The sequence below is a fragment of the Acipenser ruthenus genome, chromosome 13 (genome assembly GCF_902713425.1).
Source record: "Acipenser ruthenus chromosome 13, fAciRut3.2 maternal haplotype, whole genome shotgun sequence".
Lineage (NCBI taxonomy): Eukaryota > Metazoa > Chordata > Actinopteri > Acipenseriformes > Acipenseridae > Acipenser > Acipenser ruthenus.
This window is the reverse complement of record NC_081201.1, coordinates 12,465,643-12,479,299: the sequence shown is the minus strand read 5'-3', so window position 1 is coordinate 12,479,299 and position 13,657 is coordinate 12,465,643. Positions and strand designations below refer to the sequence as shown.

Genomic DNA, 13,657 nt, shown 5'->3' with positions numbered 1-13,657 from the left:
CCGTTTTCATTTCCTGTTTACTTCAACTCAGTATCCGTGCCCTAGATTCCTGTTTATTAAGGGGAATTGGAATTATTCATCTTAACCATTTAGCTTTTGAGAAGAGTGTATTCAATCAAAGCATAGCTCTGCAGTATGACATACCAGGCACTATTACAGAATTTAGTTAAGAGGATGCTTACAGCATTGACAAATCGTTAGTAAAACTGAACGAAGACTGTTGTATTTTTTATCTTGCTGCTAATTGTATTATTACTTGTACTGTGAGTCTTGAAATATATTTTTGTTTACAACTGTAAGTTGCCCTGAATAAGGGCATCTGCTGAAAAAATAATAATAATAATAATAATAATAATAATAATAATAATAATAATAATAATAATAATATTCATAAGGGATTGACGGACGTGTTCATGATTTGCTGGGAGCTCACCAGGTTCAGCACTACAGGCATGCTAAGGCAGACCAGCAGACCCAGATTTGTATGCCTTGAAGAAGAAATGAAAAAAGAGAAAACTCATTTTCTGATGGTTACATCACATTGATATCAGAGACTACTATATATACAGTATATATATAAGAATATAGGAAAACTGTAGGTATTAAACGGTATACACGTTACAAATGAGTCTGTTTTAACCAGAGTAATTATAAGTGGAGTGCACCTGTAGTACACTGCTTCATAATCCAATTAACTCTGCTGAACTGGTGCAATATACTGTTCAGGGTCTAAAGAGGATACATTTTATGAAAAGCAACCTAGTTACTGTAACAGTAAACCATGTATATCAACTACTGTGAATGTATTAATAGATATAAATTCTTAACATATAAATGAGAACATATACAACCATGTTACATCACACACAGGGTGAACTCTATATGGTCACTATGACCACGGAAAGAGGCTGATTCATAAAACTAAAACAAAAGGAAAAAAAGGTTTTGTTCTCTAACTCAATGCCCTTATAAAAGTATGCCACAGTATTTGTACCTGGTATTTTTCGTGGTATGTTTGCAGTTTCACCATGCCTTTCCCATATTTATAATATGCATTTGCCATAGTTTACCCTGTTTTGGTATGTTTAATAGGCTTTACCATACCTGCTCTTTACAGTGCATGCGTTCACTATGCGTTATTACACTTTGCTATGCTACTACGCAAAGCTTTTATAAGCGTGGTATCTGAAATTCTGAAATTGTACTTGGTACAATGTTCCTAAATAGAATGCAACACCCCTCATTTTTGTTTTATATTATTTATTTTTATTACTAACTAATACTACAAGCCAAACCTCTAAACTATAAACAAACAAGGGGTTGTGATTAACTAGGCCCTAGCGCACAGGTAGTGGGTTGGTTCTCTAAAACAATAATTCCAAAACATTTTAGTGCCCAATTAATATAAAGAACCACCAAATAAATTGAAACTGTTAGTTGGTCTACAGAGGCCAATTACACAGAGCTAAATAAACCATGCTTCTGCTTTTACTACGCTCTTTCTCTCTAACCACCCATTTATTTATAGTCTTTGGCCTAGAAAGTAATATTAGCAACTAATTAATTGTCCTTATCCTTACTATAAAGGCTCTCCTATTATAACAATGCAAGTTCCTGTAGTCTGCCAAGACTCCGTGGCCTGGAAGGTTCTCCACAATGTGTGTCTGCCGGTTTAATTAAAAACATTGACATCCACACTCTTTGGTACCAGCAATCCAGAATGATATATTTTTTTTTTTTACCAAAAGAAAGCTGATTCCTTTGTAATATATATATATTTTTTATATTTAAAATGTTAACTATTTTGGTTGGAAATAGGAGTCTGTTCAATTGATTTATCAGGTTCCATCATGACATTTTACATATTACAAACAAAAGACAATATTAGATTGTATTGGAGTTTGTGGTGGTTTCTAAGACACTATAGAAGCCTATGTTGTATTGTATTGTATTATACAATAACTATTTTAAAAAAATGTCATTGAACGTAAAAAAATGCTATACATATACATATATATATATATATATACAGTGCCGTGAAAATAGTATATAGTATATAGAGGGAGTCTGATAGAAAAAATAACACCAAAGTTTGGTGCTTCTTTCATTTGTTTGGTGTGCAAGGTAATCAAACATGCAATCTTCAGGTGTGAAAAAGTTATTGCCTCCCCCCCTAGTTAACTCAACCCAATTAAAGGGATAATTAGGGTCATCTGTTTGAGTACTTAAGGCCTAATTTGGGCTGCATCTCCAGCCCGGTCCCACCCCTTGTTCGCTATATTTTTAAAATACCTCTTAATAATAGTACATACCGATAAATCATCTCTTGACCACTCGTTTTATCACCAAACTCCTCAATAATGTGATCCAAGTCGTTATTTTATTACTGTAACAGCTAAAAAAAGCTCTGCAAATGCCTGTGATAGTCTTTGAGCGCTGAATGCGGAAGCAGCTATTTTGTTTGTTTATGGCCTTGTTATCTCTGTGGTGCCGGGGCTATATGTATTGCTTCTCTCGGCACCTATCGGTTTCACTCGGCCATTGAATAGTTTTCTCTGCTTTTTCCAGAAAAAAATGAATAGAGACCTTTGCTTTATGTCTTTTTTTTAATAAATTTAGTCGTTGCCAATTATTTTTATTATTTTCTCCCGATTTGGAATAGCCAATTATTTTATTATGCTCAGCTCACCGCTACCACCCCTGCGCTGACTCGGGAGGGCGAAGATGAACACACGCTGTCCTCCGAAGAGTGTGCCGTCAGCCGACCGCTTTTTTTCACACTGCGGACTCACCATGCAGCCACTCAAGAGCTACAGCGTCGGAGGACAACGCAGCTATTGGGCAGCTTACAGGCAAGCCCGCAGGCGCCCGGCCAGACTACAGGGGTCGCTGGTGCGCGGTGAGCCGAGGACACCCTGGCTGACCTAACCCTCCCTCCCCCCGGGCGACGCTCGGCCAATTGAGCGCCGCCCCCTGGGAGCTCCCGTCCTTGGTCGGCAAAGGAATAGCCTGGACTCGAACCGGCGACGTCCAGACTATAGGGCGCATCCTGCACTCTACGCAAGTGCTTTTACTGGATGCGCCACTCGGGACCCCGCTTTACGTCTTTTTGATGATGTCGGACAGGAAAGGGAAAATTGTAATGTCGGACCTGGTCCGACATAGGACTGCAAAGGGTTAAAATTGCTGCTTTTGCATTATGATGTGTTTACTGTATACATTTAAATGGTCTGATTGTGGCAGTTGTATGTGTGACATGCTATACAAATGTGTTGTGGTTTGTTCTTTTTTTCTGCTATGTACTGTACAGTGCTTTGCAATACTTTTATATAAAAGATGCTATATAAATGCAATAAATAAATTAAAAAAATAAAATAACTGCAATTACCTGCTACGATCTGAATTCTTAAATCGCGTTTGTTACACATGGGCAAGTGATCAATATTAACTTGGGCTTACTGTATACCAAATGTCCTAAATAAATGTTACTTACACACATTTTTCAGCACAGGTTATGGCATTTGTTAACACTAAGTTCAGTTTATTTCTGAAAATCTGAAGATCTGAAAATGTACAATTTAGTGTTAATGTTAAATTGTATATAAACGCTTTCACAGAACAAGTCAATGTTGTTTCTCAAAACATTTCTATGCTGTTTCTCAAAACATTTCAATGCTGTTTTTGCTTATAAAGATATGGAGAAAATACTAATTTTGTTTTATGGCTCTTCTGGGGAAAACATTGATCTCCTCATTGTTGTTTAGAACAACAGTGCGTAAGTTCTGGTAAAGTTTGCGGTTTTGTCTTATTTGTCTGTACAAAATTAATATATGTAATATTATGCTACGGTTTCATTTTGTAATATGGTTATATTTTTACAGCTTTACTTTGTGAGATGTTTGTTCAAAGTAAAAGTGCATTCTCAAAATAATAATATTTGCATTTATTCCTGAAAACTGTTCCTACCCCCCACCCCCCATCGACAACCCCGGACCTTGGCGCCCCACTTTTAGAAAGCTCCAGCGCCGTTGATGTAAATCCTAGTAATGATGCCTAATATCCTAAGTTATGAAAACTGCACAAACTAAGGTCTGCTGTTTTATGGAGTGTGAGATGAAATAACATGGAGTTTACAAGCCTCTGTGGATTCATTTGACAAGAAGATTGCTGAATCGAAGCTCAAAACAGAGTAATATCTAAAATGACCTTCCTCAGCATGACTCAGACTGCTTCCTATAAACAAGGAAATAAAAGTTTTTTCTTTTTTCCTTAACCCTTTCAAGGCCGAGCCTGAATATTTCAGGCCCCAGAACACTTACCTCAGGGTAAGAGCCTGAATATAGACGTGCAGGCTGCAATGGAGGCAGTGGCAGGGAGGACCTATTAATAGTCACTATTTTATGTGTTTATTTACAATTTGTATGTATTTTAATATATATATATATATATATATATATATATATATATATATATATATATATATATATATATTGTGTTATTTATTTATTTGACCTCAAGAGGTCAAAATTAATTCTGTTTATGGTCTTCATGACGAAGTGAATACATAGTTATTGAAATAATGTTTAGAATTTTACTTTGTAATCTCTTTGTAATTCTGTGCCTTTTTATATTCCAGAATGTTCTGAATTATATAAATAGTTATTGGAAAAAAGGGTCTTCATATGGAGACAGATTACTCCTGTATCTCTTGTAGGGCAGCAGTGTGGAGTAGTGGTTAGGGCTCTGAACTCTTGACCGGAGGGTTGTGGGTTCAATCCCCAGTGGGGGACACTGCTGTTGTACCCTTGAGCAAGGTACTTTACCTAGATTGCTCCAGTAAAAAAACCCAACTGTATAAATGGGTAATTGTATGTAAAATAATGTGATATCTGTATAATGTGAAATAATGTATAATGTGATATCTTGTTACAATTGTAAGTCGTCCTGGATAAGGGCGTCTGCTAAGAAATAAATAATAATAATAATAATCTGGAGCACCATGTTGTGTGTCTCTTGTGGGGGCATTTCTTTATCTGGAGCACCATGTTGTGTGTCTCTTGTGGGGACATTTCTTTATCTGGTGCACCATGTTGTGTGTCTCTTGTGGGGACATTTCTTTATCTGGAGCACCATGTTGTGTGTCTCTTGTGGGGGCATTTCTTTATCTGGAGCACCACGTTGTGTGTCTCTTGTGGGGACATTTCTTTATCTGGAGCACCATGTTGTGTGTCTCTTGTGGGGACATTTCTTTATCTGGAGCACCATGTTGTGTGTCTCTTGTGGGGGCATTTCTTTATCTGGAGCACCATCATTGGGACCTGAAACACTGAGATGGAATTGTAGGAGGATAAACTTTTTTTAAGAAACTTTTTAAACTATTTTCTGCATTATTTTTTACCTTTTTACATTTTGTCAAGTTCTGAATTCCATAAACAGTCTGAAAATAATATTCTTCAGGTTCTAAGCTTTTAAATTATATATGGTTTTATGGTGATTAAATACAATTTGAATAACTTAGCATTCTAAACCCGGTTTTGAAAGGGATAAAATAATATTTTGAAATTGCCTAACTAACCATTATTCGAGGATATGGTTAACACTATAAATTACAGTTACTCAGTTTTCCAGCTCACAAAAATGGCTGCTGTAGATCATATTGCAGACAGATTAATTCTCAGTATGTAAATGCAGAGACACAGTGATTGACACCTCCACTTCAAACAATGTCTAAAGGTCTGATATGACTCACCAATTGGAAACTCTCTCTTTCCACCCTTTGTTTCTGACCCTTTCAAGGCAAGTTTTAGCAGCCGTTCCTTTCAAGATGGCTGCAAAGCTGTTGAGTTGGTGTGCCACGAACACACTCTGGCCTTCCTCCCTTAAGACGTCTGCATGTTTTACCTAGAACGGAACTGTACGAACGAAATGTATACACAAGTACCAAGCTAATGCTTATCGGGGTATGATATAATATATAGAGCAAAATATATGTGTATGTGATTAGGTAACAGGTATCTTACTGTATATGTAGACGCTGTCTAGAAATAATTAAGTACTTCCTTTATTAGCCTGAATGCAGTATGATTGTGATCTGTCTTTAGAAAACTATAATTCTAAGTTACTTCTCAAAAGCAGTGGTGTGCAAACTTTGTATATGCCCCCCCTCCTTTAGCATACAATATGTCGCGCCCCCACCCTAACACACATATTAAAAGATTAGAACTTACTTTTATAACAAGCGTGTCACAAATTCAACATTTAAAATAAGTCTGTAACGTGGTGATTGTCCGAGCGCAACCCCACACTCACTCAATCACATTACTTACTCAGGAACATGGAGGTCTTTACATGTACAATGCAGGAAACAATCACTTGGCAGCGTGCAGGTATAAATGTTTATTTATGCACTGGATACTGCACACAAATTACAAATGACTAACTAACAGACTAGCAGGTTATAAATACAATGACTGACATTTACATACAAGATCACGACTGACCTAATAATTCTCTGTCCTAAAGAAAGACACAGCATTTTATAAATCCCAGCCCCATCTGCTCCTAACAGGATTCATTATTCAATAAACATTTACATCTAGAATGATTTTATACACAAATAAACTCTTATTTAACATTCATACTTTTACAATAAAACATTAATTTATTTTACGTTAAACATGTTTCTTCTCATTTATACATATTTGTTTAACCTGCATAAATACCGTCTTTGTTTACAAACACGATCGTTATATTATTTACTCGTTATTATTATCATCATTGTCATTATTATTCATTCATCCTTAACTATTGCTAGTAAAGACTGAAAATTAGCATTACCCAATTATAAAGCCAAACATATGGCTATAACAAAACCCTTGTTCCACATGTATATCTAGGCAACTTCATTAAGGGAAGTGCCCTAATCTAAGTACAGCAATACACCATATATCAAACACACTTGATCAACAGCATGCTCAATACATTATAAACCATGGCTCATAATGCATAATAAACCACAGTAGAATAACAATCACAATAATAATCACAATAACAGACAGTTCAATATTACAGTCACTATGTTTACATGGCATGAAGTAATCAGATTTCTTTGTAGTCAGATTCCACGAATCGGATTTCGGTTTACATGGCAATAGGATAAGCCAATTCGATAGTTATCTCTGTATACGTGTGGTTGATGTAACCGGATTTCCGATTTTAGAGATATGTCATCTTGTTGTTATATTTGACAGATAAGCCTCCGAGGCTACAACTATTCTCTTCTCTATTTTATTTCAGAACTTCTTTCCAGTCAGGATGCAGATCGATTACACATTTTTCCTAATGTGCATTTCAACATTGATGATGCTGATGCAATTAAACATTAATGCGAACCTTAGAATGCTTTTCTGTGGTCAGCGTTTAGCTCTAGAGCAATACAGACAGGGCCATACTGACGATTACATCCCAATACAGACAGGGCCATACTGACGATTACATCCCAATACAGACAGGGCCATACTGACGATTACATCCCAATACAGACAGGGCCATACTGACGATTACATCCCAATACAGACAGGGCCATACTGACGATTACATCCCAATACAGACAGGGCCATACTGACGATTACATCCCAATACAGACAGGGCCATACTGACGATTACATCCCAATACAGACAGGGCCATACTGACGATTACATCCCAATTTTGTTACGTACAGCTGTTGCTTTCAGTGAGCCCAGTTGTACTGTGTAAGTGCGTTTACATGGCACTTCAAATCCTGTTCAAATCCGATTACAGAGTCATCAGATTCGGAAATCCTGCCATGTAAACTCTGCAATCAGATTTGGGAATCAGATTTCTCTCCGTAATCCAATTCCAGGTAATAGGCTATCCAGATGTGGGTTACCCGATTCAAATGCAGATGTGGGTTACCCGATTCAAATGCTTTTCAAATCAGATCTCTCTGCCTTGTTAACGCGGTGATCGGATTACAATATTATTTCGGCAGTGTGCATGTGTACTAAAAATCAAAGAGCAGTCCTGCCCTTGAGCGGTTGTGTGTGTTTGGGTTGATGTCTCGTCAGAAGGAAGCAGCTTACTACAGGAGTGACGAGGAAACTGTTTTTTTTAATTAAATGTCTCGACGAATTAATGGGATGGGGTCTCTGACACACAGATATACTTTGAGCTCATAAATGGCTTTACCATTTTGCAGAGCTTTTGAAATTACGCTTGTGTCATACAGAGATTCTCTCTCCAATCTGCATCTGTAAATTTCTTAAGTACAGTTATGTACCAAGCTTACACCACGGCTCGTTAAAGGTTTGAGTGTATGCCCATCCTCTGTCACTATTCACCTGTACCGATTTTATTGGAGGCCTACTGGGTCCCAACCTTTTGATCTGCAGTTTCTGTGCTTCCTCCATTGTAGCAAAATTATTGGCAAGCAAAAATGTCTTCTGTTTTTGATTTACTTACAATGTTAAAACCTAGCAATAATCGGCTATAAACAAGATTTTTTTTTAAAATAATCAAAAAGTGAGATATTAAAGTAATACAAATATACTGTACAGTGTATTTAATAACCGATTACCCCGAACAGGCAGGAGTGATCTGTAAATTAAAAAAGTAAAAAGCAAAACAAAATTGCCGAACGCATTAGACTAAAAAATTAACAAAATGATTTACCGGTATTCACAAATACTTGATCAGAAAAACAAACAATAAAAAGTGATCGAGCTAAAAAAAAAAAAAAAAAGCTATAACACCAACACACGGTTACAACAACCACTGTAAACTCCCCGGGAGAAAAACTGACAGACAGCATGAAATAAAGACATTAAAACTGTGAAAAAAACGAAGTTGAACAAATAAGAGTACTGATAAACTCAGTGGCGTGCCGTGACAAAATTGACTTTTTTTAAGCAGCAGCTACTGTTATATCTCGAGGATTTCTTATAATTTGCAAGGAGGAAACAGGACACGGAGTTCATGCATTCTACTGCCTTTATTACGAACTGCGCAACAACTGACAATGATACCTTCAATATCCCATAGTGCCCCTGTATAACCCCACTACGGTATGCGTGCATGGACAAACGTAATATACAACATCTCCTCCCCTCTTACATGAATTGTCCCTTTGGAAAAACAATAGACTGTATCTCTTTTGTTTAGATTTCCTTTTCTTAAAACAACTATCCATAAAATAATATTTCAATGAGCTCGCCATGGGGATTATTCTGCCCCAGATAAAAAGGGTACATCTTTTTAAGTCCAAGCGACTTGGTGCCCGCCATTCTCGGGTAGGATACCGGCGGTCAACACTTTCTACTGATGGTGGCGGTGACATAGGTGTAGGCAGGTTGGTTGCCTGTGTCACAGTCTCTTCATACCCTTGTGTGGGCGGGGCTGAAACAGTAGCTTCCAGAGGTGAGTCCCTTGGCAAAGGCTGCTGGCTCAGGGTGTCATCCAGGAACAGTTCTGGACCAGCAGCTCTTGGTTCCGCAGGAGTTTCCTTTCCCAACAACAGCTGGTCTGTATGTCTCCTCCAGATAAGATTGTCTGCAGTTTTGACTGTGTACGATACAGGACCAGTCTGTGCGATGACTGTGGAAGGAACCCATTTCGGTCCGTGGAGATAGTTCCGTGCTAGTACATGCTCTTCCGGATTGAAGGCTCTGTCCTTTGCTCTTTGAGCTCTTCTCTTCACTTGGATCTCCTGTTGACGTCTCACGACTTCCTTTTCCTTAGGTGGTCTGAGAAGGTCAAAGTTGGTGCGTAATGGTCTTTTCAAGAGAAGAGATGCTGGTGACACTTTTGTGGTTGCGTGCGGTGTGCTTCTGTAAGCTAACAAAAAACTGTTCAGGCGTTGATGTAGGGTCCCTTGACCTTGTGACGCTTTTAAGGCATGCTTCATGGTCTGTACAAACCTCTCGACCAGCCCGTTGGTCGATGGGTGGTAAGGTGTGGATCTGATATGCTGTACACCATTTACCTGGAGGAATGTAGCCAGTTCCTGTGACATGAATTGTGGTCCATTGTCACTCACAAGTTGTTCTGGGGAACCAAAACGACTGAACATTTCACCCAACTTTTCGATGGTCTTCTCAGCAGTAGTAGACCTCATAACCACAACTTCTGGCCACTTGCTATGGGCATCTACCACTACCAGAAACATTCTCTCTTCGAATGGACCAGCGAAGTCGACATGTAGGCGTTGCCACGCCTCCTCCGGCCAATCCCACGGATGCAAAGGAGCAGGTTGGGGTTGGTTTCGAAACCTCTGGCATGCGAAGCATGCCTTCGCCTTCTCCTCTATGTTTTCATCCAAACCAGGCCACCAAAAGTAGCTCCGAGCAATCTCTTTCATGCGAACCATTCCACAATGGCCTGAGTGTAACTGTTGCAGCACTGGCTTCCTCAGCGACAGCGGAATAATCACTCTCATCCCCCACAAAAGGCAACCAGACTGCACTGACAGCTCATGTCTCCTAGAAAGGTACGGTTTCAGCTCAGGCTTGTCTCCTGTCGCTTTGCCTTTCACGATTATGTCCATCACCTCAGATAGCAATGGGTCGTTTCGGGTATATCTTCGTACTTGTTTTGAAGTGATAGGTGCATTTTCCACTTGTCTGAAGTAAAAGATGTCCGCTTGGCGTGTGTCTGGTTTTCCTACGGGTAATGGCAACCTTGAAAGTCCATCTGCGTTGCAGTGAAGTTCCGACTTACGGTATTTGATGTCGTAGGTATGCGCGGACAACAACAAAGCCCACCTTTGCATTCTGCTCGCTGCAAGTGATGGAATCCCCCTGTGCGGCCCGAAGATACTTGTCAGTGGACGGTGATCTGTCAGAAGAGTAAACTTCCTCCCGAACAGATATTGGTGAAACTTGCGAACGCCGAAAACGATGCCTAGGGCTTCTCTTTCTATCTGGGCGTAGTTACTTTCTGCTCTGTTCAGTGTTCTTGATGCAAAAGCGATAGGTTTCTCCTCACCGTTTGGCATGATGTGAGACACGACTGCTCCCACGCCATATGGTGATGCATCACAAGCAAGCTGTAGTGGCAGTGATGGGTCGAAGTGCGTCAGGGCCTCCGACTTCAGGAGTGTTTCCTTTGTTTTAACAAATGCTTCTTCGCATTTGTCAGTCCATGTCCAGGTTTTCTCCTGACAGAGCAACTGATGTAGCGGCTTTAACATCGTTGCTAAATTTGGGATAAACCGTCCGTAATAGTTCAGTAACCCCAGGAAGGAACACAGCTGGCTGACGTTCTGAGGCGCTGGGGCGTCCAAGATAGGCTTGGCCTTGGAGGGAGCCTTGTGGAGACCTGTGGCGTCTATCACATGTCCGAGATATTCCACGATGACTGGAAAAACTTGCATTTGTCTTTTCGAACTCGGAGTCCATAGTCCTGCAGCCTCTGTAAAGTTGCATCCAGGTTCCGGAGATGGTCCTCTTCGTCCTTCCCAGTAACCAGGATATCATCCAGGTAGCATTGAACTCCTGGCAATCCACTCAAGATTTGATCCATTGCCCTCTGGAACAACGCTGGTGCTGATGTGATTCTAAAAGGAAGATGACAGTACCTGAACAACCCCTTGTGGGTCGTAACAGTCAGCAGTTCCCTTGACTTTTCATCCACGTGCATTTGCAGGTAGGCTTGGCAGAGGTCGATTTTACTGAACTTTTGACCCCCAGCTAGGCCTGCAAACAGATCATCAATGTGCGGTAGCGGATACTGCTCAACTGACAACACAGGGTTAAGAGTCACTTTAAAATCTCCACATATTCTGATTGACCCATCCTTCTTGAGGACAGGTACGATGGGCGTCGCCCATTCACTCACACTGACCGGCTCCAGTACTCCATCCTTCACAAGAGCATCGAGATCCGCCTCCACCTTTGGTCTGATAGCGTAGGGTACGGGTCGTGCTTTCAGAAACTTTGGTTTACTGTCTGGCTTAATATCAAGCTTCACCGTAATGTCTTTCATGCTACCCAGCTCACTTTTAAAAACTTTGTAATGTCTCTTTAAAATGGAGGGTAGACCTGAGTCTCCATGGGTCATCATGTGTACTGACGGCCAGTCCAGTTTGATACTCTCCATCCATGAGCGTCCCAGTAGAGAAGGGTAATCACCTTTAACTACATAGAGTGGCAGTTTTGCAGTCTGTCCATTTAACTGAACTGTAACCTCAGTGATTCCTTTCATAGCAACAGATTCTCCAGTATATGTCTTTAACACCACGTTGGCTGGCTGAAGTGGAAGGTGTTTCAATGTTTTTTTGTATACTGTGTCTGACACGAGAGATACAGCTGCCCCTGTGTCGATCTCCATGCGCACAGGCTGCCCTTCTAGCAAGGGAGAGACCCAATAGCCGTGTGGACCTTCAGCAACCGTCAGTATGTGTAGTGTAACTTCCTCATCTGATGAGTCACTCACCTCTGTTCTTTCCTGCTCCAGAGAGTGAACATGTCTCTTTTTTATCTTTGAAGGTCTCTTTTCTGTTCTCTGACCTTGACAATTTCCCTGTGCTCTTTTTGTTTCTGCATGCACGCTCAATGTGCCCCTTTTTACCACAGCTGCGGCAATCCATGTCCTTACACCAGCATGCGGAGGCCTGATGTCCCACTTTGCCACAGCGGAAGCATGTGCCTTGCCCATTGGCCTGTCTCTGATTTTCACTGGAAACTCTATGCACTTTCCCTGATGAGCTCAAGTTTTGAGCCTCTTTTGCTGCTAACTCCATCGATACACTAACTTCAATAGCCTTTTGCAAAGTTAGGTTGGTTTCAGTCAATAGTCTCTTTTGCGTAGCTTCACTACGTAGGCCACACACGAATCGGTCTCGAATAGTGTCATTTAGCACATCATTAAATTCACAGTGCTCTGCTAATTTTCTCAGTACAGAAACAAACACTGTCACAGTTTATCCTTCCTCCTGATTTCGTCGGTGGAACCTAAACCTCTCAGCTATGACTAGGGGTTTTGGTGAGAAATGTCCTGCCAATGTATCCACTATTTCTTTATAGGTCTTATCACCTGGCCTCCCTGGCTGTAACAGGCTGCGTAATAAATTGAAAGTCTTTGCCCCCATAACATTCAAAAATGTGGGTACCAGTTTATCATTAGGAATGTCATTTGCAAGAACAAAATAGTCAAATCTCTCCGTGTATGAGCTCCACTGCTCCACACTCTCATCGAACTGTCCAATGTTTCCGACAATTCCAGCCATTTTTTTATTATTTATTTATTTTGAGTCACGTTATTTTCATTTACTTCACTCTGTATTTTATTTATATATATATTTTTTTTGTTCCTACGTCCGTCTTGAGTCCTTTCTTCTCAACCCAGACGATGCTAGCCTCTCTCGTTTCTAGCCAGCCTCATTCACGTTCGTGTCTAGCTAGCAATACACTGTGCTAACATTAGCCTAAACTGTTCACAGAAAATAAAAGTTTTACACTTTAAAAAAAAACGACTTATCTTCCGAACAGAGAAGGGAACGCAGGTTCAGACTTCCTCGTCGCCAATTTGTTATATCTCGAGGATTTCTTATAACTTGCAAGGAGGAAACAGGACACGGAGTTCATGCATTCTACTGCCTTTATTACGAACTGCGCAACAACTGACAATGATACCTTCAAT

At 40.0% G+C, this 13,657-nt stretch overlaps 1 pseudogene; it reads right to left on the bottom strand.

The window, feature by feature from the left end:
- Nucleotides 1-388: 388 nt before the first annotated feature.
- LOC117418353 (uncharacterized protein K02A2.6-like) lies at nucleotides 389-12,001 on the bottom strand (annotated as a pseudogene).
- Nucleotides 12,002-13,657: the final 1,656 nt, after the last annotated feature.